The 26,806-nt window shown below is 42.3% G+C and overlaps 1 long non-coding RNA gene across 1 annotated transcript; it reads left to right on the top strand.

Annotated features, from left to right (window-relative positions):
- The first annotated feature begins 1,145 nt into the window (after nucleotides 1-1,145).
- Nucleotides 1,146-26,465, top strand: LOC310844421. Its single transcript, XR_014564110.1, has 4 exons — nucleotides 1,146-1,319; nucleotides 1,552-1,664; nucleotides 21,206-21,274; nucleotides 26,082-26,465. It is a non-coding gene; the product is annotated as an uncharacterized lncRNA (long non-coding RNA).
- The last annotated feature ends 341 nt before the right edge of the window (nucleotides 26,466-26,806 follow it).

Below are 26,806 nucleotides of genomic sequence, written 5' to 3'. Positions count from 1 at the left end.
TCAAAAGCATCAATTCTTTGGCGATCAGCCTTCTTTATGGTCCAGCTCTCACTTCCATACATCACTACTGGGAAAACCATAGCTTTTACTATATGGACCTTACCAAGGTGATGCCTCTACTTTTTAAAAAGCTGTCTAGGTTTGTGGACATTCTTACGGCACACTTAATATTGCAAATTCAGGTTCTTTTTTATGGATCATCTTGAGAGATGTCACCAGAACTACGTACTTCTGTATTATCACCCACCCTAAACATTTAGGATGGAATGAAGAAACAAATAAAAATTGGAAGAATTTATGTTAGGCTGGCTTCTTGCTTAGGTGTTTATTTATTTATTTATTTTTAAAGTTTTCTTGGTTGACAAAGGTATGTTCAAGGTAACTTTTTTCAAGTTATATTTTCCATAGGTCAGTTTCATTTGTTGAGACATTAGGGTTACATTAGGAAGAAAAGGGGGGGGAAGAGGTGGAGGGGGGAAAGGGGAGGGGGGTTGGGGTTGGGAGGCCATGTGTCTAATTTGCTTAATGTATGTGTGGGGTTTTGTGTCAGCTTCGTTTGTGCGGGTTCTCTTTGCTATTCGCTTGTGTTCCTTTGGTGGTGAGAGAGGTTGGGGTTGACCTAGGGTGTGGTTGTTAGTTTGTGATTGGCTGTGCTGAACTTTGTTTTCATGTGTGAGTGGGTTGTGTGTGTGTGTTTTTGAATCAGGTTAGCCATATTGATTCGTATGTTGTTGATGGATTCTTGTCATTGTCTTGTTGGGCTGTGTGTGTGATAAAGGGGAGCCATACCAGGGTGAAGGCATCTTCTTCTATTTATCCCCATGTCAGTTCCAGTTTATTGGTTAATTTTTCTAGTAGGGCTGTTTCCCATACTATTTGGTACCATTGGTCCATGCTTACTCCTGACAGGTCTCTCCAGTGTCTGGCTATAATGTTTCTGGTTGCTGAGAGTAGGTGGGTTTTGAGTTCTTTGTGTTGTTCTAGAATGTTGGCACTGAGCTGAAAGCAATTTCTCTGCCCCACATGTGGTTTTGGCAGTGTCAAAAGCTCTCTCCTTTTCTTAGGAACTTTTTGGCATGCCTTGCAAAAATGGTTCACCAAACACCAGAATTGCCCTCGCTTGCCACCACTCTCAATAGTCTTCACTTGCTGTCTGTAACATCATCACACACGTAGTATTAAAACGCAATCTCCGATTGTGTGGAACTATCACACGTGACTAATCCGAGAAGCAAAAAGGAGCGTCAGCCAAAGGAAAAACCAGTTGCAGCAGCAGTAGCTTGGGAAAACAACAACACTGAACAGGATTGAAAATAAAGGTGAGCATTCTCACATTCTAGATAGTTTGGGGAGAAAGTGCTAGTGTTGACCCCAAAATTAAAAATGACAAATAGTCAGTGCTGCGCTAGTAGTTATATACCTTTAATTATATGCATCTAAATACTGTCCACAATAAAATACCAGAGAGATGTTTGTCCTTAGTTGAAATTCACTTAAAAATTGCCCAAGCCCTAATCTTTCACTCTGGATCTCTGCTTTTCTTTCATATAGGATCCAACTCTTGACTGATGTGTCTGGGCAATTATCTGAAAATAGTGATGAATGTTACTGCGAGAGTGTGCAAATGACTGTTTGGAGAGTTTAAGCTTGGATCTATATTAAAGGTCAGTTATCAAAGGAAAAAGGAGGCAAGAATGGATTATTTGCTGCTTGCAGTGAGTAGAATTTTAATGTCACTAATGTTGGTTATTAAGCGTAAATACACAAAGGTTTAAGGAAATCAAAGGATGAATGCAGTCCAGGCTTCTGGCAGTGTCCCCAAGGAGTGCTTGTGCTCAGGGAAGAGCTAAAAATACAAAATGAAGCTTTTTAAGGCAATTGGGTTTTAAAATATACCCTCTTTGTGAATGGCCCAATTTATTTTGCAAAGCATTCTCCTAGGGTTCAGAGACCCCTGGCGCACAGGAAGCCAGGCCAAATCTATCCCCGACAGGTTTTATGTTTAAAGTAAACCACTTATAAGTCAATTAGCTTTTTAAAAGACTTTGGAACACCCTTGTGAGCTTGACCGATGATTCAGAAGATAAAGGACAAAGCAAGCCTCTCAGCAGAGTTCAGTTCTTCTGTTTCAAATTTCTGATGTGTAAACTTAAAGAGAAAGAGAGAAATTGTTTATAAAGCAAAGCATTCATTGTCCAGTAGCCAATGATACCGGGTAACTCTTGTATTAACAAATGTAACACATCACAATTGCAGACTCTGGAATCTTCAAAAGGCAAAACCAAACCCAATGTCTTCGATATGCTTTTATATACTGAGTGGACAACTAGCAGAAAATTCCAGTTTTAAAAGAGAGAAATAATCACCAGTTTGTCTGAAAATTAGGTCTCACTGCGGTGCTTAACCTGTATCAAGGCTACACAACTTCAGACTGCAGATGGGGAAAGTGGTCAAAAAATGCATAACCTATCATGAAAACTAGATATTGTGGAAACGAGTTTTAGCCTAGTTTTCTCCCTGACGTGCTAGTGTTCTATGTGCAGGGAGGGCTCGCCTGGAGGAACAATCAATTATCTGATTCTGCCCCGCTACAGTTTGAACTGGTACATGCCAAATCTGTCAAAATGAAGCCATTTCTGCTCATTACCAGGTGAGTTTCCTTTATAGAAAGTTACTGTGATAATACACGAAAACAAATAATTAGAGGGTGAATACAGACAACCAATGGATGTGGTTAACGTGGTGAAGTTTGCCTGCTTAAATGTGCAGAACATGCAGCAAAACAATAGCAGCTGGCTTTGTTGCTAAACAGAGGGACGGGGTGGTGCTGTGGGTTAAACCACAGAGCCTAGGGCTTGCCGATCAGAAGGTCGGTCGTTCGAATCCCCGCAACGGGGTGAGCTCCCGTTGCTCAGTCCCTGTTCCTGCCAACCTAGCAGTCTGAAAGCATGTCAAAGTGCAAGTAGATAAATAGGCACTGCTCTGGCGGGAAAGTAAATGGTGTTTCCGTGTGCTGCTCTGGTTCGCCAGAAGCGGCTTAGTCATACTAGCCACATGACCCGGAAGCTGTACGCTGGCTCCCTCTTCCAGTAAAGCAAGATGAGCACCGCAAACCCTGAGTCGGCCACGACTGGATCTAATGGTCAGGGGTCCCTTTACCTTTACCTTGTTGCTAAACAATGAAGTCCCATACCTCCATGCATGGCTGCAATGCTTTCACTATTCTCTGGTTCTTTGTTTAGGGCAGGGTATTTCAACTAGAGGTCCTTAGATTCTTGAGTTCCGTATTCCCCCGAGGTTCTGTGAAATGTTACAAACTCTTACCTTAAGCACTTCGCTTTCTTCTCTTGCCATTTCCCCCACCTCTGAGAGTCAGAGTGCCCACAATTAACATGTCGTCTCATGGCATAGTTTGCCAAGGTAACCAAGTTTTATGTTGGGAACTCTCAGAATAGTGTTGCTTCAAAGAGGTCAATAACAGATTTCCTCATCTTTCTGGAGTTGTCCTCCCACTCACATACTCTTAGGGGGGTAAAAAAGGCTTTTAAATTTTGAGCTTGTGAATTATTGCATGTAATTTCACACTTTCAACTCAAGAATTAAACACGTACAACCCCACCCAGCCCTTTCGGCATACAACACACCCAGAACTGTAACTTGAGAGATATGGCAATCTCATCAAGAAACAGGGAGTTTGCTTAATCTGGAATAAAGCGCATATGAATTTTATTTATATATTTCATATATAAAGATGTATTAATATTACAAGGTGTTCCTCTCAAGCCAAGCCAAACCTTAACAGGATATTAAAAATAAATCAGAAAAATAAATATTTCACGATATACCAGACCGGCTCTTCCATTAGGTAAGTAGAGATCCCTGCCTCAGGTGGCAGATTAAAAGGGATGTAGACAAGTGACCCTGACATATTTGCTGCTGCCTTTAGCCACTTGCACGGCTGCTCACCACCATTTTGCTAGCTTACGTTGCAAGTTGCTGTCTCCTTCCTTACTCAGGCTCAGCTGCTGCTGCCTAAACCCCTTGGAATCCATTCTCAGTGTATTTCCATGCCACTTTTCAAACTCGCAAAAGTCTGTTGTTGTTGTTAAGTAGTTTTGTTGTGCTAGGGCGACAGGGCACTTTAATCTGCTTCCGTTATGCAAACCTAAAATTCCAGGATGCACCTCAATCCCTCTTATGTCTTAAAGAAGGCATTTAGATGAGTTTAGTTTCTGTTATTGTATTATGAAAAAGCTTTAACAAAATCTTAATTTTTAAAGAGCAAGGTTGCAGAGCAGGATGGCATGGGACAAGAGAGGGAGGGAAGGGCGGAGAGGGGCAGCAGAGGAACCTGACCTGACCTCAGGTCCCACCATACCTTGTTCTGAACATGAAAACAAATGAACAGCACTTGGAACAGGAATCTTGAACTTAACATCTGAAAACTATGATGTAGAAGCATGGAAGACAACATATCCTCCAACATTTCTCCAATGAATATAGGGACGTCCCATTCCATAATGATAATTTTACTATTTATACCCCACCGTCTGACTGGGTTGCCCCAGCCACTCTGGGTAGCTTCCAATATATATATAAAACACAATAAAACATTAAACATTTTTTTTAAAAAAACTTCCCTATACAAGACTGCCTTCAGATGGCAGATAACACCATATACCCTCCAACATTTTCCCAATGAAAATAGGGACATTCTACCAAACCCTCCAATGAAAATAGGGACTTACTAAGGAAAAGTGGGACATTCTGGGATCAAATCAGAAACTGGGACAGCTTGTATACATTAGGGATGTCCCTGGCAAATAGGGAAACTTGGAGGGTCTGAGACAAGCTGCTCCTTAAAAAGCAGCTCTAGCTGCAAGGACTTTCCTATTGGAGGTCACCTGCCACAGATTATTTTATACAGATGGTGAACTTGCCAAGTGGTTAAGGCAGAAAAGACTTAGTACTCAATAACATAGGAAAAAGGATATATTGTTTTGCCTGCAGCACATAATTTGCTGAGAGAGAAATTCCTCTTCATACTATAACTTGCATTACATAAGATCTGTTCCATTACAGAAAACAATCACATTTCCTTCCTTTGGTCATTTAATTATTACAATATTTATTCTGCCCACCCTCCAAGCTGCTCAGGGTTGTTTATGAGGTGTTTCCTGCCCCCCCCAACCCCCTCCCCCTTACAGTTTCACAATGTGTCCTCAAAATAACTGTGAGGTGAGTTTGGCTGAGGGAAACTGACTGGGCCAAAGTCACCTCAGCCGATTTTCATGGCTGAGAAGATACTTGAATCTCTGGGTCTCTGTAGGTCTAGTGCAGCTCTCTATTGACTTGAATTAACCACACTGACTTCCATGTCAACCATTTTATTGGTGTACAAGAGAAACAAAGCTTTCACTTGCTATTCTCTGCTCTTTTGTTTCCTCTCTTTGGATCCCACAAACAAGAAAATATAGCTATCCATTTCACATGTTTTTGCAGAAAGGCATCTTGAACTCATCAAGAAAGCAGCAGCAAATAAGGTGTGGAATCTGTATAAAGCCCATGTTTTTTGTCATACTCACTTTTTAAAGAAGTATGCTTATGTTTTAAGGTGTGCGCCAAAAACATAATGCATAAAGCGACTCACAGTCTCTTGCTCTGTTTTCACCAAGAAAGAGGGGCGGACAATCGTTACTACTTCTCTATAGCTATTTCTTTCAGCTGTATTGAAAATTGCATTAAAAAACTGGTTAAAATGAAGCCTAAGATGTCGAGATGATTTTTTTCCTTACTCTTGTTTTTAGCAGTGATTTCAATGACTGTGATAAAGCAGATTAAAACCAGAGAGACTGAGTGTGGTTCTGGTCCTTTGCATGCAAATTTTCTTCATGTGAACAGCAACCCATATTTATCTCCAGTCTTTTCATTCCGATGAAAAAGGGGGTAGGCATTATAATGAAAATATTCAAACAGTCTTAACTACAGTGTCATTAGCATGGGCTAATTACTAGCGCCTTGTGATTTACGTGTTTTTGGATTCATCGAAAGCATTTGGAGCTGCCCCCCCCCTTTGTTAAAAAAACTTTAAACAATTGAGGGCATAAGAGAGGCTGATAGAATCATGAATGCTGTGGAGAAAATGAGCAGAGATCCCCTCACCCCAAATTTCTCATTTAATACTAGAATGGGGGTCCTCTAGTGAAAATGATTGGGAGAAGGATCAGCACAGATAAAAAGAAGTACTATTAGACACAATGCAAGGATCTACAATGATGTTTTCCACTGCCACAATGGCAGTTGAGTTCTCTCCCCTCTGCTCACAGTGTTCAGGCACAGTTACTGTGGTGACATCCTATCCCATGTTTCCTTGTCTTTGCTTCTCATCGCTGGCTGTCACCAGAGAACTGATCAGTGTGATGACATCACAATACTGGGAAGAATATGCAAATGTTGCAATGGGGTGGGGAAGGTGGGGAACAACCTGACATGCAAGTATAACATCCAGTGGCATTTGTAAGTAGCTTGGAGAACAGGCCTACCCATAGGTAACAGCAATCATAGCAAAATGAAATATCTCTATATGAATATATCTCTGAACACCAGTAAAGGTAAAGGGACCCCTGACCATTAGGTCCAGTCGTGACCGACTCTGGGGTTGCGGAGCTCATCTCGCTTTATTGGCCGAGGGAGCTGGCGTACAGCTTCCGGGTCATGTGGCCAGCATGACTAAGCCGCTTCTGGTGAACCAGAGCAGTGCACAGAAATGCAATTTACCTTCGCGCCAGAGCAGTACCTATTTATCTACTTGCACTTTGACGTGCTTTTGAACTGCTAGGTTGGCAGGAGCAGGGACCGAGCAACAGGAGCTCACCCTGTTGCGGGGATTCGAACCGCTGACCTTCTGATCGGCAAGTCCTAGGCTCTGTGGTGTCAGGGCAAATAGCAAGAGATGGACAAGGGACTAGTCAGATCATTGGTCCATCTATGGTCCACATGGACTGGTAGAGGCTCTCCAGGGATTCAGGCAGGAATCCCCCCCCCCCACTTTATTAATGATTGGATCTGGGATCTTCTGCATGCAAAACATTTGCTCTAGCATTGAGCTATGGGCTTATTCCAGCATCTTCAGATATCCTGCTCATAAGCTCCTGAACACTGAGTACGAGAACTGACCTGTGGTTTGAGTCCGTCTGATAGGTTTTCAAACGTTTGTGTCGTTTTCACTGTGTGTATATACTTAATTGTTGTTAACCGCTTTTATACTTTTTATGAAATTGTAGCACGCAAGTCCTTTTTTCACCAGCAAATACATAAATTGGGGCTGTTCTCATGCTACAATGCTCTTATATATATTACTGTTATTGACCCATATATATTATATATATTACTGTTATTGACCCAGTGGTTTCCAGTGGCACTGTGGGCATTCCCATAACCTCCAGCCTCCGGGGCGAAAGCACTCTACTCTTTTTAAAGCGGGCTTCTGATACTTTTTACTGAAATGCAAAAAGTAAGTAGGCAGAAAATATACTTTGCTTGCAAGCCTCCTTCATCGTAGTTCGGCTGTCACGTTTGCATTGATTTATGATAATAATTCTTGCCACACATGGAATTTTTTTTTAATAAAAAAAACACAACCGTTTATTTTGCTGTCTAAATAATAAGGCAATTTGTTACAGCTAATTACTCAAATGCTTCCTTAATCTCAATTAAAAGATAGAGGGCAGATTCCCCGCAGCCCCCGCAATGCTACTACCTTTCTAAAGCCGTATGCTCCCCAAAAATCTTTTTTTAATGTGTTCCCAATTACATATTCATTAAGGAATGTGCGGCCTATGGAAAACTGAACTGCTAAATACATAGCTGCAATCTTAAACAATGATTTATTGTGACATGGGATGTGGGACATTTCCACAGCTTTTGTGATTGCTGTGATGAAGCTGTAAACCAAATAGCATGAAATGAAGCAAGGCCTCACAATTTAATCAGCTCGTAAACAGATCTACCGCATCAAGCAAATGACATTATTATCCATCTGAAGTAAATCTTGCTAATCTCAGGAGATAAAATCAACATCATTAATGGTCACATGTCATATTCATCAACACTAAACCATCCCTTTTGACAGATTAATCCTAACTACAGCTCCCAGGATGTATGGTAATCGAGCCTGGAGCCTGCAATTCATTCCGCGGCAAGGCTAACCAGTACTCTTAGCGCAGCTATTACAAATAATTTTTTTATTGATTTACATATTTTAAAATGCATTTAAGGTGAGGCGCCATTAAAAATCCTGTCACTATTGCAGATTTCTTCCCCCGCCCTGTGTACAGTCTGCATTCACAGAAAAAGGGAAGAGAAAAGCACTTTTGGGTACAGCCCAGCACAAAGCCCATTGAAAGGAATGTGAGCCGTGCTACAACAGCTCTTGCACGGTTCCTATTCATTTCAATGTAGCTTTTAAAACATCTCAGTTATTAGAAGTTACGTCTCCATCCTGCCCCTCCTCCAAGGAGATCAGGGAAGCATACAAGGTTCTCGCCACCTCTTCATTGTATTCACACAACAACCCTGTGAAGTAGGTTAGACTGAAAGCTTGCGAGTGGCCCAGTGTCAATCAGTGAGTTTCTTAGCTGAGTGGGGATTAAACTGGCATGATCAATCTGCTCCTATTCCAATGCTTTGGAGGCTTCTAAGCAGAGGTTGGGTGGCCAACCTGTCATGGATGCTTTAGCTGAGATTCCTCCATTTCAGGGGGTTGGACTTGATGACCCATGGGGTCCTCTTCCTTCTCTATGATTCTAAGATTCTATATGGGTTGGGGAGCCCGCGGACACCCCACCCCCGTGATGTTGCTGGACTATAACTCCCATCCTTCAAAAACCATTGGCTAAGCTGACTGGGGACAATGGCAGTTGGAGGCCAACCATATCTGGAAGGGCACAGGCTCTAACCACTATACTTTGCTGTCTTCTGCAGAAGAACCTTCTGCTTGACTGTGCTCCCACTGTCTTTTGCTTATCATGCTGATGAGCTGGAGGGTAGTTGAAGGAAGTATTTGGCACACGGTATCCTATTTCCAAATTTAGGGTGCTTCCAGGCCAGACAACCTGTTTATTGGCCATTTGTCCTGATTTGTGTGCAGGGAGATTAGATGACATTGGCTACTTAATGAGCACTTGTTCTGATTTACTTGCGGGAAGTGAGGGAGATGTTGCACCAAACCAAGTGATATCCCAGTGCATTTACCCATGACTTTCCTTATGGCAAAAAGTCAGATCTTTTGGAGGAAGTGTTCTTGTTCTGCAGGAGGACCTCCCAGTCAACTATAACTGCACAGCCAGAATTTGCTGGCATGTGATCGAATCTCCCCCTAAAAATAGCAACAGTCTGGAAGCACCCTTAGATTACAACCCTATATGCACTTACCTGGGAGTAAACCTTATTGAAGTCAACAAGAATTTCTTCTGTATAGACACATGCAGGATTGCACTGTTAGTTATTCTGAGGGGGGGGGAGTCAACCCACTCAATGTGTTGAGTGCTGAGCCACAAAGATTCTGTAAATTGGAAGCTACTGGAGAGCTTGAGTTGCATGGGATCTAAACGCCCCCTCGTGTCCTCTTCTGGCTGGGCTGTGAGCTTGCTGGTCCTTACAAGTTCCTAGAGGGGACTAGGAGTTGCCCTACAGCAAACAAGAGGTAGCCAGGATCACGTAAGAAAGGCAGGCTCTGTAAAACCAGCTCCCAGGCAAGGCAGATGTTGCTTTGACAGTTCAACTGCACTCCTAAATAGCAGGCATGAATATTCCCTGGCAAGAAACAAGCAGAGATTTGTACACTGAATTAGACCATAGTTCCAGCCACACTTTGACTAGCAGTGTGGCTCTCTGAGGCCAAAAGCAGAGAGATCTTTCCCAACCCCAGTATCTGAGTGGCTGCCTAATGGGCCTGGAGATACAATGATTGCAAACCAGAGCATTTGAAGAAGCTGTCACAAAACAGCCCAGTGACCAGCATGCCACTGAAGCATATTTTCAGGGAAACGTAGATTCTCAGCCACTTGGCAAAGAGCCACCTCCCTGCCTTAGTTTCCCCTAATGAAAATGACCATAGGACTGTTAAGAGGCTAGGCTAAACAAATTCTTGTAGAACTACAATCTTGTACAAAATGAGCAACAGGAGCTGCATAGTCCTTCTGCAGCTTTGCTCTTTTCCTGGCAGTCTACAACAGTTCCGTCTCTGTTGACCAATCAGGACTTCCAAAGTTGAATGCAGAGGAGCAACAGACTCTCTGGCAGCCTTTGGGAATAAGTTTTCCATGAAGGCACGAAGGTTGCCATATTCCTGGGCTTACCGCTCGCTGCCCAAAGCTGTGGACAAGGGAATAAGCACAGTGGCATAGCGTGGGTTGTCAGCACCCGGGGCAAGGCAAGTAATTTGCGGCCCCTAACCCGTGGATTTGCGCTCCCTAACCCGCGGATTTGCACCCCCTAACCCTAACCCCCAGATGTTGCGCCCGGTGCGGCCGGCCCCCCCTGCACCCCCACGCTACGCCACTGAATAAGCAAGGTGGATGTGCACCCTATAGCCAAGGGAAGAGTACAGTTACTTCCTGAGCACATGAAAGAATGGTCAAGCTCAGAAGTAGACAAATGCTGCATTGCTTCAGGCAGTTGATCAACAATGGGTAGTCAAGCAAGAGACAGTAAGCTCACCATGGACTGGCAATTACTTAAAATTAATCTGTGAATCCTCTCTGGGCTGGAACACACACATCTATCTTCCTGGGGAGGCCACTGAAAATGACAGCCTTCAGTTATTTGATATGCCTTGCACACTACCTTTCTACCAGTTGGTTCTCAGGGCAGAAAGAGAAAGAGCAAAGGAAACATTTGCTTACATTGTGACTTGTTTCCATTATGCATTGTGCTAAGCAGTATGCCCTTTCGCCTGCCCTTAAAGGTGGCTATCAGCAGGGCTGCAAAATTGGAACTGCAACCCACAAACTACAGAAACCTCAGCAAAAAAAGGCTTGACTGCTGATAAGGTGTGTGTGTGGGGGGGGTGACAGGATGAGTGTGCTGATGCAGGTAAAGGCTCTCAAGTCACCAGACAAATCCCTTAAATGCTGACCTTGTGTGCATGGCCTGTTACCGTGTAATATCTTTATAGATCTGGTTGAGTCGTCAGAAGAAACTCTGTAGTTCTAACAAATACGTATCACTTGTTGGGTTTCAAAGCATCCTTTTAAAGAGGTGCACACAAATCACTAGATCGGTTCAGGTTGTGATGATTTGATCCTGGTGGTTTCTTTAAGCCCCCCGTCTTGTCAAACAATCTGGGTTTGGTTGAGGACGCTTTTTCTTCCAGAATGCCATGGGCCAACAGCATCCCACCACTGTAGTCTTCCCATCTTCAGGTCTCCCTCCATCTTTTCTTTCATAGCAAGGCTTCGCCTGTGATGTCAGCAACAATGGCACTCATTGTGAAACGACTCTATCCTCACCTGCTGTTATGCTAAAGAGACTGGCGTATACAGTTCCTGGTTATGGATATGCTGTTTCATGATGATTTCTGCTTATCCGGGCAGGTAGGACCAGCTTGAAGCCATTCCATTTCTACATTCATTGGTCTGTGGTCCAGAAATGTACCTGTTAAGCCAACTGCCAGGCTCTGTAACAGCATCCCACATGACCTGATGCCCTGCAGATACTTTGGACCCCACCCTCCAATTTCCCTGGTTAAATACTGGCAAAACACCTGCAGTAGTGGGTAGAGTGCCAGACTAGGACTTGGGAGACCAGGGTACAAATCCCCATTCAGCCATGAAACCTACTGGGTGACGTTGAGCCAGTCACTGCCTCTCAGCCTAACCTACATCACTGGATTGTTGTGGGGATTAAATGTGGAGGAGAAAGAACCATGTATGCCACCTTGAGCTCCTTGAAGAAAAAGGTGAGATATAGATGCAGTAAATAAAATAATACTCCAGAGTTTGCCACTTACAGCTTATATGTGTTAAGGCACATAATGCATACCAAACCCCAAGAGAGATGCTGCATTAAAAGGTATTTTTTAAAAAATAATAATTCTGAAAAGTGAAGTATTCTATATTACAATGAGACATGATGAGCTATAATGAGATTATGATGAGATATTGTAATTAATTGGGTGAAAGATTTCTGGGAAATGATATACAATGACTTGAAAAATATGTTGAAATATACGTTCGTTAAAAAACCAGAGGCCTTTCTATTAGGAATGGTAGGAAACGAAATTAATAAGAGAGACTGTAAACTGTTTCAATATGCAGTGACTGGCGCAAGGATACTTCTGGCCCAAAGATGGAAACAGGAAGAAATTCCAATGGTGGAAGAATGGAGAAGGAAATTGACTGAATATGCAGAATTGGACAAATTGACTGGGAAGATTCAATATCAGAAAGACCAAAAGTTTATCGAGGACTGGGGGAAATTTACAGAATATCTGAAAAATATATGTGATGTACAGACAACGCTTGTTGGTTTTGAAGAGACTCTGTGAGATAGTAAGAAATACTGCAAAAAAGAGAGTAAGAGGAAAAGGAGTTGGGAAAGGCAATATCATGTTTAGAAATGTGTCAACAAATAGAAATTTTACGAAAGTTTGACAGAGAAACTGAGGGAAGTCACAAATTGAAGAATGAGTGCAAAATAATTTGTTGACTGTATAAAATTTGTTTGGAAAATGAATAAAAATATTTTTTTTAAAAAAAGAGATATTGTAATTAATTAGACCCACCCTTGCCAGTTGTGAGGGACGCAGGTGGTGCTGTGGGTTAAAGCCTCAGCGCCTAGGACTTGCCGATCGAAAGGTCGGCGGTTCGAATCCCTGCGGCGGGGTGCGCTCCTGCTGCTCGGTCCCAGCGCCTGCCAACCTAGCAGTTCGAAAGCACCTCCGGGTGCAAGTAGATAAATAGGGACCGCTTACCAGCGGGAAGGTAAACGGCGTTTCCGTGTGCGGCTCTGGCTCGCCAGAGCAGCGATGTCACGCTGGCCACGTGACCTGGAAGTGTCTCCGGACAGCACTGCCCCCTGGCCTCTTAAGTGAGATGGGCGCACAACCCCAGAGTCTGTCAAGACTGGCCCGTACGGGCAGGGGTACCTTTACCTTTACCTTTGCCAGTTGTGAAAATAGATTGCTGTAGTGGGTCAAACCAGTTGGACAAGTTTAGCCTTGCATATATCCCCTTTCATTAGGAGGCTTGAACTCCACATAGGATTTATTCTTTCCGGCGTGTGAAGTTATGGGCTAACTTTTTAATTGGCTGTGCTGTTGGGGGACAGATAAAATTGCTTTGTGGGCTGGATCCAGCATGTGGCCTGCCAGTTGGCTATCCTTGTGCGAGAGGATTGTGAACTTGATTGCTGTTAAATGTAGTAGTTGCTTTGAGTGTTTACTTATATGCACAAAGTACTAATGTAAGTGCTGCATGATTGGGATACATATACATATACATATACATAGGTACAGATGATATAGATATAGATAGAAATCATCAAAAGCATTGATTTCTTAGAATTATGTTTATTTATTAAATTCGTACCCCACCCTTCCTCCCAAAGGAGCCCAGGGCAGCAAGCAACAAGTGATAAATGTTCTGACTTTAATGGAGTGGCAATTAAATAAATAAATAAATAAATAAATAAATAAATAAATGGCTTAAAAACAATTCCAGGACAATTGCAGACTGGGTAAGATCTCAAGGCTTGTTGAAAGATGAAGGCTTTCAGCAGGAGTCCAGAAGACAACAGACTTGGACAGAATAACTTTGGAATAACATTTTTTTAAAAAAAACCAGAAGCGTTTCTGCTAAGTATTGTTGGTAAAGATATCCTGAAAAACTTAAGGGAAATATTTTTATATGCCACGGCGGTGGTCCGAACACTAGAAGCAAAAAATTGGAAAGGGGAAAATGTTCCAACTTTAATGGAGTGGCAGAATAAGCTACAAGAATATGTGGAAACGGCGCAGTTGACCAACAGTTTAAGGGGTAATTCAAGACAAGAATTTGAAAAAAAAAAAATGGGACAAATATAAGAGATATGTGCAAAAATATGCCAGTGGTCCTTGGCAACACTTGATTGAACTTGGATAAAGAAACATATGAGAAATAAGATCAATGGTACAAATTGTTGTAAGAATGTATTAGACATTATATAAAGAATAGAGTAATAATGGTAGGTACATTCACTATCAAAATAAAATTATACAATGGGAATTGACAGTCCAAAGTCCTTAGGACATTTTTTGTTAATATTTTTTGATAAGGATTTTTGTTAATAATTGCATAAAAGGCAACATAAATACAGCAGAAGTTCAAGGTTTATATATAGGTAAGAAAAGATAAAGTATATGTTTTTCTTTTTTGTGTGTATATGATTGAAACTTCAATTTACTTTATGAGATGTATCATATATTTATATAATGTATTGTAAGACTATTAATAAAGGAAAAGAAGAATAAGACAACAACAGACTTGGCAGTGGTCTAATATTCAAGGGGAGGGAACTGCAAAAGTGCCACAACACTAAAGACCTGATTCCTACATTGTGCAGAATGCAGCTCCTGTTATGATGGCATCTGCAGGAGGCCCTCCCCTGCAAAATGAACCTTTTCTCCAGTTTCTCCAGTCCAGGGCCGCGTACATGATCTCCTCCATTTTTTTTATCACAACAACCTGTATGGTAGGTTAGGCTGAAAGGAGGTGTGTGGTTTAAGGTCGCTTTTGAACTTCACAACTGAGTGGGGATTTGAACCTGAGTCTTCCCAGCTCTAATCACTTTATCATGCTGGGTCTGTATGTATTTGCAGAGATACCTGGCCAGTTGTCTAAAGAGAAGGATGTTTAGCCTGATCACAGCATCATCCATTGTACTAAATTTAAAGAAAAGCTGGATAAACCACATTTGTATGTTACATAGTGTGCTGCCCATACAACTGCCTTCTGTGTCTGTCTGTATGCATTTACGGTAGATAGATTCACTCACATGCAAGCCACTTTGAGACCATGGGCCAGAAAAGTGTAAATTTCTGCAGCAATAAAGCATTAGGGTGCGATAGGACTTGCACAGAGAACTTATTTAATTAGTTGGCAGCCATAAGGTATGTTGGTTCGGGTATTGCCTTGTTGCTGCACAATGAAAAACTTATTTATCAGAAAGCTGACCTTATTGGGGGCAGGGAGGGTCTATTATCTGGAACACTACATCCTCTAAACAAGCACAGAATTTCATTGGCAAGCACATTAACAAGGGCTTCTGAATGACAACGTGAATGACTGCAGCGGCCACAGTTGTGTTGCCAGTCATTGACTAAGTGTGTGCAAAAAAGAGAGAGAAAAAGTCTACAACCTTTGCAGATTGCAAGTGGTCTGAGCCGAGACAAGGAAAGATAGATCGAAGTGATTTATGGAGACAGCATTTATCAACTTAGTGCAAACATTACCCTTGCTAATGTACTAATTCATTAATGGCTTATTCTTCTCTCCTGAGACTTAGTGATTTTTTATTTATTTATTTTTTAAAAAATACCTTTCCTTTATAGAAACAGTAGCCATCATTAATATCGCGTCTATCATAATCTATATTTCTGTTTTGCTGGGGGAATAGGTGATACACACATGAAGCAGGAGGGGTTGGAGAGAACAGACAGAATGCTTCTAAGAACGAGACCATTTGGTTAAATTCCTCCCTGCCATGATGTGCAAAGGTAGATGACTACATGGCTCATGTGAGAACCAGGCCCTGCATTTGGCAAGGGGGCATTTTCAGGGGTGGAGGCAAAGATATTTGTGTGTGTGCAACTTGCGGTAGAGGGATGGCTAGGCTGCCTTGCCCAATCAGCCCCTCCAATCATGTGCTGGTTCTGGCAGAAATGATGCACAGAGTTTGAGATTCTAGCTGTAGATTCTGGGACAAGTAGTCCTAGACACTGGGAAGAAAATATGTTCCACCCGGGCTCTGGGAGTACCAGCACATGCTTTGCCACTATTGGAGATGGAGGCAAACCATAACTGGAGGGGTGCAGGCTCTAACCACTATACATTGCTGTCTTTCGCAGGAGAACTTTCTGCTTGACTGTGCTCCCAGTGTCTTTTGCTTATCATGCTGATGAGCTGGAGGGTAGTTAAAGGAGGTTTTTGGCACACTGTATTTCCTCCTATTTGCAGATTTAGGGTTCTTGCAGACCAGACAATCTGTTTATTGGCCATTTGTCCTGATTTGTGTGCAGGGAGATTAGATGACATTGGTTCCTCAATGAGCACTTGTTCTGATCTGCTTTCAGGAAGTGCAGACCATGTTGCACCAAACCAAGTGTTATTCCAGTGCATTTACCCATGACTTTCCTTATAGCAAAAACTCAGATCTTTTGAGGAAGTGGGCTTCTTCTGCAGGAGGACCTCCCAGTCAACTATAACTGCACAGCCAAAATTTGCTGGCATGTGATCAAAAGTGTGATCTTTCATGATCTCACACATGAAAGTGTGGGCAGGCTGTTTTGGGCTCATGGCTGCCGCTCCCCTGGCAGCTGTGTTCATGAAGGTCATTGCCAGCTTTTCATGTCTGTGGCGCTGTTCATGCTAAGCATTCTCCATATGATCGTGCACTCACATGACTGAGTAGAGTGATTTGATACAACAGTGTGAATTAACCCTAAGGCTGTGGAGAGAGAAAAATGGGATGCTGTTGTTGTCATCTGGAAAGACCATCAGATGCCATTTCTGAATTCTGTAGAGCTGAGGCCTATTTCTCATGAAGGTGATGTTCATGTGATGGTGTTGTACCACTGAAGATGCTGGCACAATTGATTCAATGCTCCCCTGCACATAGAAAGCTGGGAGAAGGATTCCATTCCATTCCATTCCATTCCACTCTTTATTCTATTCTATTCTATTCTATTCTATTCTATTCTATTCTATTCTATTCTATTCTATTCTATTAACATAGTAGGGAACTGTTTGATGGCTGAATAATGAACTTTCAGTGGTTCATAAGAGCAGAAGAATTGCCTTGGATCACACCAAAGCCTATCCAATCCTGCACTCTGCCAGCCATATGCCTCTTCATGCTTATATGCAAAAGATGAAGATGCTGGCCAACCCATTGGACTTTATGTGTTCTGCCAACACAAGGATTTCTGCTTTTGCAATAGAGCTTCCCCACAACTCTCCACTTCCCATATGCACCTTCCTGAAATCTACTCTGGAGGTTAATGGAAATATCAGAATAGATAATTGGGGGGGGAGGGGCGTGAGAGCAGGAGGGGGAGAAGTTCCGTTGCACAAGGAGAAATCCTTGCACTGACAGAATGTGTTACCCGATGCTACGTTGGCTACAACCCATTGATTGTCCACCAGCACTGGATATTCAAATATATCTGCTCCTGGACATAGAGGATCCAATTAATTGTTATAGTAAATGGTCATTGAAAGACACAACCTCTTTCAGTTTGTTTTATTGTCCTAAGCTAGTAACCATCACCAAACCACATGGTCGTGAATTCCATATGTTAATTCACAATAATTTCTTATTAGTTTTCAATTACAGTCCCATAATAGTCTCATTATAACAATACCAGTTTATAACCAATTATTAATACCAATCGTTCAAATATCAGATTATATAATTTAGATAAAGTGGCATGCTAGATTTGATGCTTTGATGCTTTTCTTTATTTCTGCGTTCCAAAATCTTATTAATTTCCATTACATTCTGGTCACAATAATAATTCCTTATACAACATCTGCAATATTAATAACTTCTGTTCTCGTTGACACATTAAATGGTTTATAAAACTACAAGTGAGGAACTCAAATCATATCCTTGTTCTTCCTGTGTGGGGCAATTATTCTGTCCATGGTATTTATTCCTGTCCTTGTGAGATATTATGTCTTTCTTTACCCTGGTTGTTGCTGTTATATGTCATGCCTTGGGCGGAGCTCATATCCCATTGTTGTTCCAGAAATTTTTCCATTGCTGCGTCCCGTGATTTATTGCTTTGCAACTTTAACAACAGCTGCAAAAATCACTCAAAATTCCATACGTTACCGTATTTTTTGCTCTATAAGACTCACTTTTTCCCTCCTAAAAAGGGGAAATGTTTGTGCGTCTTATGGAGCGAATGCAGGCTGTGCAGCTATCACAGAAGCCAGAACAGCAAGAGGGATTGCTGCTTTCACTGCGCAGCTATCCCTCTTGCTGTTCTGGCTTCTGAGATTCAGAATATTTTTTTTCTTGCTTTCCTCCTCCAAAAACTAGGTGCGTCGTGTGGTCTGGTGCATCTTATAGAGCGAAAAATACGGTAATTCAGTGCTGTGTTGTGCAGAACTTCCTGTTGTCTGTCCTGAGCCACTGGCCGATCAGCTACACTAAATGAACTCTTGCCTATTATGATGAGAGAGGAAAAGGACAAAATTCTCCTCTTTCGACACCATTCATATCCTCTATCATGCTTTCCTTCCTTGAACTATAAAGCAGTTTAATTCAGTTTAAAGGTGTTCCAGCTTCTTTTCATTGGGGAAGCTTCTCCAACCCCTTAATCATTTTGCTTGCCCTTTTCTGCAACTTTCCTGGCTCTTTTATATCCTTTCCAAGATGAGATGACCTGAACTATATGTCATGTACCAAATGTGGCTGCACCATAGACTTAAATGCAGCACGACGATGCTTGCTGTATCTTCAGTCCCTTCCCTAATAATTCCCATCATTAACTTTCCTCCTTTCCTTGCTCCAACACACTGATTTTATATGTCCAGTGAGCTGTTTGCCACAACCAAAAATTTATTCTGGGGTAGTCATACCTCCCTATCTGCTCCCAACAGGCCACAGACCTCATACAAAAGCTCTTAAATAGTAAAAGGTACAAGGGGTGAGGAATTGCAGGCTCAGGGGTGAAATGTGGCCCTCCATACATTCTCTATCTGGCCCTTGGGTATTTCCCAAAGCCACACCCCTCGCTGGTCCTGCCTTGCAACCTTTCAGAATATATCTGTCTGCCTAGAATGTTTCCTTGAGCTCTGATAATGGGCAACTGCACTATACATTAAAGGCAGTACCATGCCACTTTAAACAATCATGGTACCCCCAAAGTAATCATGGGAAGTGAAGTTTGTTAAAAATGCTTAGAGGTGTTAGGATACCCTTTCCTCCTCACAGAGCTACAGTTCTCAGAGCTCCCTGAGAAGAGGCGTTGTATCTGTATCTGTATCTATCTGTATCTGCATCTGTATTTGTATCATCTGTATCTGTATCTGTATCTGTATCTGTATCTGTATCCGTATCCGTATCCGTATCTGTATCTGTATCTGTATCCGTATCCGTATCCGTATCCGTATCTGTATTGTATCTGTATCTGTATCTGTGTATCTGTGTATCTGTATCTGTATCTGTATCTGTGTATCTGTATCTGTATCTGTATCTGTATCTGTATCTGTTTCTGTATCTGTGTATCTGTGTATCTGTGTATCTGTATCTGTGTATCTTTTTCTGTGTATCCGTATCTGTATCTGTATCTGTATCTGTATTGTATCTGTATCTGTATCTGTATCTGTATCTGTATCTGTGTATCTGTATCTGTATCTGTATCTGTATCTGTTTCTGTATCTGTATCTGTTTCTGTATCTGTATCTGTATCTGTATCTGTGTATCTGTGTATCTGTGTATCTGTGTATCTGTATCTGCGTATCTTTTTCTGTGTATCTGTATCTGTATCTGTAATACTGGCCCAAACCATTTAATGCAAAATGATGCCTGAGCTAGGAAGATTGTGGCCCCCTCTGCCCCTGTGGGCAGGATGGAGGTGGATTCACTGGTGCCCAATTGCAGTTACAGTAAAATCCTGGATTTCTCTCCAGATTTCTAATATTTGTAAACGACCACCCTGAGAACTGGTGATGAAGGGCGGAATATAAATGTAATAAAAATAACTAAATAGATAAATTCAATATTACACCTCATTGACATGCATTCTTAACAAGAATGGCTATGCAGGATTCTGCCCACCCACCCCCCAAATCCAATTTCTTCCTCTAATTCAGTAGGAAATTGGTTAGAGCAATAGCATTTTGTCTGAGTGGCAACTCTAATTTTCAAAGCGTTGTTAGTTTTCAAAACTTTTGGGGGGCATAAGGAAAGAAAGGACTTTTTAGCGGGGTTCTTTCTCTTTTTTGGTAAAAATAGGAGGTGTCTTGATAAAGGTGCCATGGGTGCCAGCACAAGATGGCTGTCATGGTCAGCAAAAAAGAGGAGGTGCCAGTGCTCTGCACACACAAAAACCACGGGGTCTTTCCCCATCAGGCCTTTTTTGGTGCATTTTGATTTAATCCTACAAGGCGCACTGGGCTTGACCCCAGGAGCTCCTGCTCATGGTAGAAAGGGCTCTGCCATACACTTCTGTTCCACCGAAAGTGTCATCTCAAGCCGTTAGTTGTCGAAAAAGGGCTTCTGGCTATATTTTTTATGCGGAAGGTATCTTTCACTTGAAGTAAATGCTAAGGCTCCAACGAGTGCACTCTCTCTTAATTGGTGCCACATAAAAGCTTTTTCATTTACTGTAAATTTGTTTCATGTACATAAAATGAAGTATGCCATTAACGTGGGCAAAGTACAGTACCTGGAGACTCAGCACATTTTATTTAGATTATTATGTGAATATTAAGACGTAATATTGTGTGCTCCTGTCATTCTCCCTGAAAGTTGTTTGATGATGAAGGGGGAGAAACAGAACCCAGGGTTAGGAAACAAATGAGCGGAGAATTGGCAGAACACCGGTGTGAATTTATTGGATGCAGCAAAGGAGGGAAGGAAAGTGAGAGAGGGGGAGAAATGTGTTACAGGGCTCAGATTGTTTAAATTAGAACATGCTTTATGCAATCAACATAACCATGTTACAATTATCTATGAATGGTACTACTTCAGGCTGTGGGGGAGGGGAGAGAATCAGAATTGCATGTTTAGTGATTCCTCCACAAATCAAGATGCCCTACACATGAAAAAATAGCCAGAGCAAATTGTTCTCCTTGGTGTGCTACCGTTCTATGCCCTGGGATTGTTATTTGTTTTGCAGACCCTCCAAGTGTCCCTATTTTCCAGAGACAGTCCCAGATTTACAGAAAACTTCCCGGTTTCTGATTTGATCCCAGAATGTCCTGCTTTTCCTTAGGATGTCCCTATTTTCATCAGAGAAATGTTGGAGGGTATGGAGTTATGTGGCCCCCATCAAGTCAAGGCGGTAAGTAACTATACAACCTTTAGAAGACATCCAAAGGCATAGGGAAGTTTTTAGATGTTTAATGTTTTACTATGTTTTTGTGTATGTTGGAAGCCGCTGAGAGTGGCTGGGGCAACCCAGTCAGACAGGTGGGGTATAAATAATAAAATTATTCTGGTTATGATTATAGGATGTCCCTAGTTTCATGGCAGAAGTGTTGGAGGGTATAGTTTTGTTGGGGGAGCATTCAAAGATACCAGTTCTCAACATGCAGCCACAAGCAATTTTCCTAATTAAACTGCTGGTTTTCGAAGTTGGCCAAAATGTGTTAGAAGCTGTGGAAGGAGACCTTTCAAATACCCTGAAAAAGTACTCACCTGGATGACATAATAAAGTCAAAAAAGCAGCAGGCTTATTACAAGGGACTGAAAAAGAAAATCAATGAATGCAGCGTAAGAGCATATTCTGTTCTATGAACTCACACGAGGAAAACATTCTTAGTGTCTGTCTGCTTCCCAGGTATTGAACCGTCTTCCTCCAAGACCTGACTAAGGTTGTGATTCTATAGGGTGGGATTTGTGAATGTCAGGTGCACAGAATAAGTGTACCTGATCCCTGCAATCTGTGCTAAACCCATGCCAATTGCATGCTAAAGAGTGGGATAACAGAGGCAATAAATAAAACAATAATAATAAATGCCATTATTTGTGTTTTACCTTTGGCAGCCTCAAAGTTGCTGAAGAGACACTCAGATTCTCTGTGTTGCTAACTGGCAACCTTAATCATGATGCGCTTTGACATTCTTTGTGATTTGGCATTCTTTGTGAGTGCATCAATAGGCTAACCAAGGTCATTTCCTAAGCTTTATCAATTATTCCTGATTGCTTTAATCCTGTAATTGCTGCAATGGGGAATGACAGCCTGCATACTATTCCCTCTGACTTAGGTCATTTCCACACACGAGGCTTAAATTGGCTTTGTTTTAAATAAGTTCCTAAAGCAAATGCAAAGACCACCGTTGGCTGGGATGCACATTTGATTTTTTCTTCCAGGTTCTCACAGCATCACATGTGACACAAAAATCAATAAGGAATGCAGATGTGTTTCTCGGTGCAATGTATGAAAAATCATTAGCCACACCGGAATCTCTGTAAAGCATGTGAAGTACAGATTAGACAAGACATGAAGCTATTGCCAGATATGGCAACACCATGCCAAATTCTCTTCCTCACACCCTGACACAGAGTGTCACTTAATGAGCTCTGTGGTTCCATCACACCGTCCATTTCTCCAATCCATCCTTGCCCCAAAGCAGCCATTTATGGGCAGGGAAACATACAAGGTGCTGATGTTGAACAATCTTATGCCTGACATGAGAGAGGGGAGTACTTAACATGGTGATGTCATTTCAACGACGGCTCTGTTTCATGTGCAAGAAGCCATCATGCAAAAGGTAGCAGACGGAAGGACCTTTTCAGAGAGAGAGAGAGAGAAATAGAAGAAGTAGAAGTTGGCAGCATAGGCCATAAGCTCAAGTCCCAGATTCGAGATCCAGCATCTCTAGGCAGGGCTAACACAATGTGGACACAATGTACACAATGTACAGAATGTACAGAACGGAACTAAATAGGTCCATGAACTGACTCTGCATAGGACAGCTTCATATGATCCTCAATCAGGGCTGGACCATACATGAGGCATGGTGAGGCAACTGCCTCAGGCAGCAGGGTCCCCAGAGGAAGCAGATCCTGATGTCAACTTTTCTTCTCCCCTTGTTCCTTACCCCTTGTTCCCTGGTGGGGAGGGGGGAACCACCATTTTGGGGTTTGTCTCAGCTGCTAAAATGCAGAAGATGTCCTCAATACATCTTCAACGGCCTAACTTCTGCGGGCGAGAGAATGCCATTTTCTGAAATCATGCCGATTCCTCCTTCTACAGAGTGCTGTGGAGCACACACTGATCTTCACCAGCACAAGCTCCTTACTTGTTCATGCTCTGGAACTGACACAATGACCTCTTGATGTGCCAAAGTGGGGCTTCTGAAGGCCAGGCTCCAGCGACAGTCCTCCTATACCTCCATATTGGCGGAAGAACTTGCAGGCTGATTGGTGCCTTTTAGGCAGCATTGCAAGACCCATCAACAGACTGAGAACTGCGGCCACCTCCTCAGGCTAAGGAACCAGGCTGATTTATTTGCTGGGCTGAGCTCATACCTGCCCCCACAGTAGCTGAACCTTTGAAACCTGAATGGCTGTTTGCCTGAACTACGGTTCTTGCCTCTGGCCAATCTTCACCTTAACAGACCCTCCAAGTGTCCCTGTTTTCCAGGGACAGTCCTGTATTTACTGAAGCCATACCAGTTTCTGATTTCTTTTTTAAAAAAATAATTTTTATTAACTGACCAATCACATCAAATTAAATTACATCACATAAATTCCAAATTACAAAGCCAAATTTTTAAATTTTGTTGGGGGAAGCCATACTTCAAGATCCAAAGGGGGATTCAAATCATCTTCTTATTACTGCGTTAATGTCCAAATCAGTCCCAATCAGTCCAAACAGAGTTCATAGTTCTATCCAGTCTTATCTTGGTGTTTTCACATCATATCTTGTTCATATAATTTCTCTTTTTCCCTTACGATCTCTTCTGTTAGTCTCCTTAAACTGATAAGCAAATATAATAATCCTGTGTGAATTTCCCGTTCTTCCAATCTAAGTCCAGATGGTTTCCATATATCATCTCCTTCGTAGATAACATCGCTCTTTCCATCATAAATTAGGCAGTTGTCACTCTTAAGTTCCACTGAGGAGTTAATCCACGATATGTAAACAGCTCTGTTTCTCTCTTTCTCCTCCCAGACTCAAGAGCTCCAACAGTGCCTCCCAAAATTGCGACGGCATTTTTAACTGCATCATTCCAAAACTCTTAACTTTCCAGCTTCGTCTTGGAACATTGCTTTGGTTCAAAAATTTATCTCCACACAGCCTTAAATCCACAGCTTAAGTCCTTAAAATGACATTTCTGACTCATTAGGGGAGGGGATTCTTGTTTAATCACATAGAGAAAGAAAGGAAGGTTTTCCCCTCCTCCCCCCTCAGTCATTTGCCGTACCGTATCTTGACGTATCTTCTCATATTTTATTCTTGTTTTGTTTTATCAGAGATCTCTTCTGTCAGCAGTCTTTACTCCCCCTCTTTCCTTGAAGTATGTGCAATTTATCTCGTCCAAATTGTTTCTTTTGAAGATTCTTGCAACTAGTGGCGCGGATCAGAGACAGCATCGAGGAGTGCCGGAATCCCACAGGAGGGCTTTGTGCCTAGTGCCCCCATCCCCACAAATTCGGGGGTAGTATAGGGCACAGCAGGCAAGGGCCGTCCCCCCCACAATCCTGGAGGGGTTAAGGAGGCTAATTACCCCCATAATAGCCTCCAAATTACCTCATGTGGGTTGGAGAGATGTTATTGTCAGCCATCTTCCGGTGCGCCCCCTAGTGGCCCCCATACCAGTTTCTGATTTCATCCCAGAATGTCCCGCTTTTCCTTGGGACGTCCCTGTTTTCATCGTAGAAATGTTGGAGGATATGGCATCATAAGACCTCCGAGCCAAGGAGGTAAATACAACCTTTAGAAGACATCTGAAGGCAGCCCTGTATAGGGAAGTTGTTCAATGTTTTATTATATTTATATATATGTTGTAAGCTAGCCAGAGCAGCTGCCTCCTTCTTGGGAGATAAGCAATGACAAACCTAGACAGCATCTTAAAAAGCAGAGACATCACCTTGCCAACAAAGTTCCGTATAGTAAAAGCTATGGTTTTCCCAGTAGTGATGTATGGAAGTGAGAGCTGGACCATAAAGAAGGCTGATCGCCGATTAGAGTTGATGCTTTTGAATTATGGTGCTGGGGAGGAGACTCTTGAGAGTCCCATGGACTGCAAGAAGAACAAACCTATCCATTCTGAAGGAAATCAACCCTGAGTGCTCACTGGAAGGACAGATCCTGAAGCTGAGGCTCCAATACTTTGGCCACCTCATGAGATGAGAAGACTCCCTGGAAAAGACCCTGATGTTGGGAAAGATGGAGGGCACAAGGAGAAAGGGATGACAGAGGACGAGATGGTTGGACAGCGTTCTCGAAGCTACCAGCATGAGTTTGACCAAACTGCAGGAGGCAGTGGAAGACAGGAGTGCCTGGCGTGCTCTGGTCCATGGGGTCACGAAGAGTCGGACACGACTAAACGACTAAACAACAACAACACCCAGAGCAGCTGGGGCAACACAGTCAGATGGGGGAGGGGTAATAAATAATAAAATTATTATTACTATTTTTATGATGGAATAGGACACCCCTATTTTCACTGGAGAAATGTTGGTGGGTGTGCCCTAATTGCCATTCGGACAACCAAACCATTGACTGTCTTCAATGACACCATATGAATCCAGCCTCCCACATGGCTGACAGCTTGCTTTCTCCTGACCTTGAGGGCCCTGATCCTGACATTACTAGAGAAGCCATTTTCCATGGGAAAACTCTTCTATCACAGTATCAAGTTCAGCCACGAATCCTCTTTCAAAGCCTTCCTGTCATCTCAAAGTAGCCTGTCAAGGAGCATTTTCAGGCCATCCTTCCAAACTATTCTAGTCACAAGATAGGCTATTGTATGGAATTTTAGAGCAAAGTTTGCTAAGTAAGGGTTGTGTGGCCATGGAGATTTGTCGCTCTGGGACGTAGGTCAAAAGCTAATTTTAGTACTCTCAATGCTTCTCCTTATAGTAGCAAGGCAGCATATCAAAGAAGCTCTTTAGCTCCATGCTTGCATTGGTTACAGGGCTCGTTTTCATGATTCCTGAAATGCCTGGCCTTCATCCCAGCATGAAATTGAGCCTTATGCCACATCTCCAGTGTGTTACTCAAAAACCCCCACAAAGAATGAAAAAGCCCTTCCTCTGCATTGTATTCATTTGCTTTAGCCAACTGAAAGCCCCCCACCCCCCAAACAGAAACCAAGATGACACTACTGATTTACTGTAAATAGGTGCCACAGGCAATTTGCTGCACGGTATGGTTTTCTTGAGAGTGCTAGACCACGTTTGAACAAAGACACACACAAAAAAATCAATGAGCCCCATTGCAGCCTAAATGCTTTGTTAGCCTTTTACTACAACATTACATATTACATGCAAATAATGGGAGAAATTTAATGATACTAGCCTTGCCAGGCAATTCCTTCGGATCTTTAATATATATATATATATATATACAGAGATCTTGAACAGTAACATTTTTCTTTTTAGCGTGAAGTTGCTCAAGGTTCACTGGAGACTTTGAAATTGCTGCTTTCAGAAAAATAACAATGTAAAATGACATTATGATATATAGCACCTTCCTGTGGGCTTGAACCAGTGCAAGTGCCAGCTGCTAATGCCTCTGGGAATGAAGCAATCTCCAGGGCACCATTGTCCAATTGTCCTTCTAACTGTATCCTGTTTAATTAGTTGCAATTAATTTCAAGCAGCAGCCTCCTGGAACATCACATCAGGAAGCATAGGGAGT

Source organism: Podarcis gaigeae (genome assembly GCF_964106915.1).
Source record: "Podarcis gaigeae genome assembly, chromosome: 5".
In the NCBI taxonomy this organism is placed as follows: domain Eukaryota; kingdom Metazoa; phylum Chordata; class Lepidosauria; order Squamata; family Lacertidae; genus Podarcis; species Podarcis gaigeae.
This window is presented reverse-complemented; position numbering and strand designations above follow the sequence as displayed.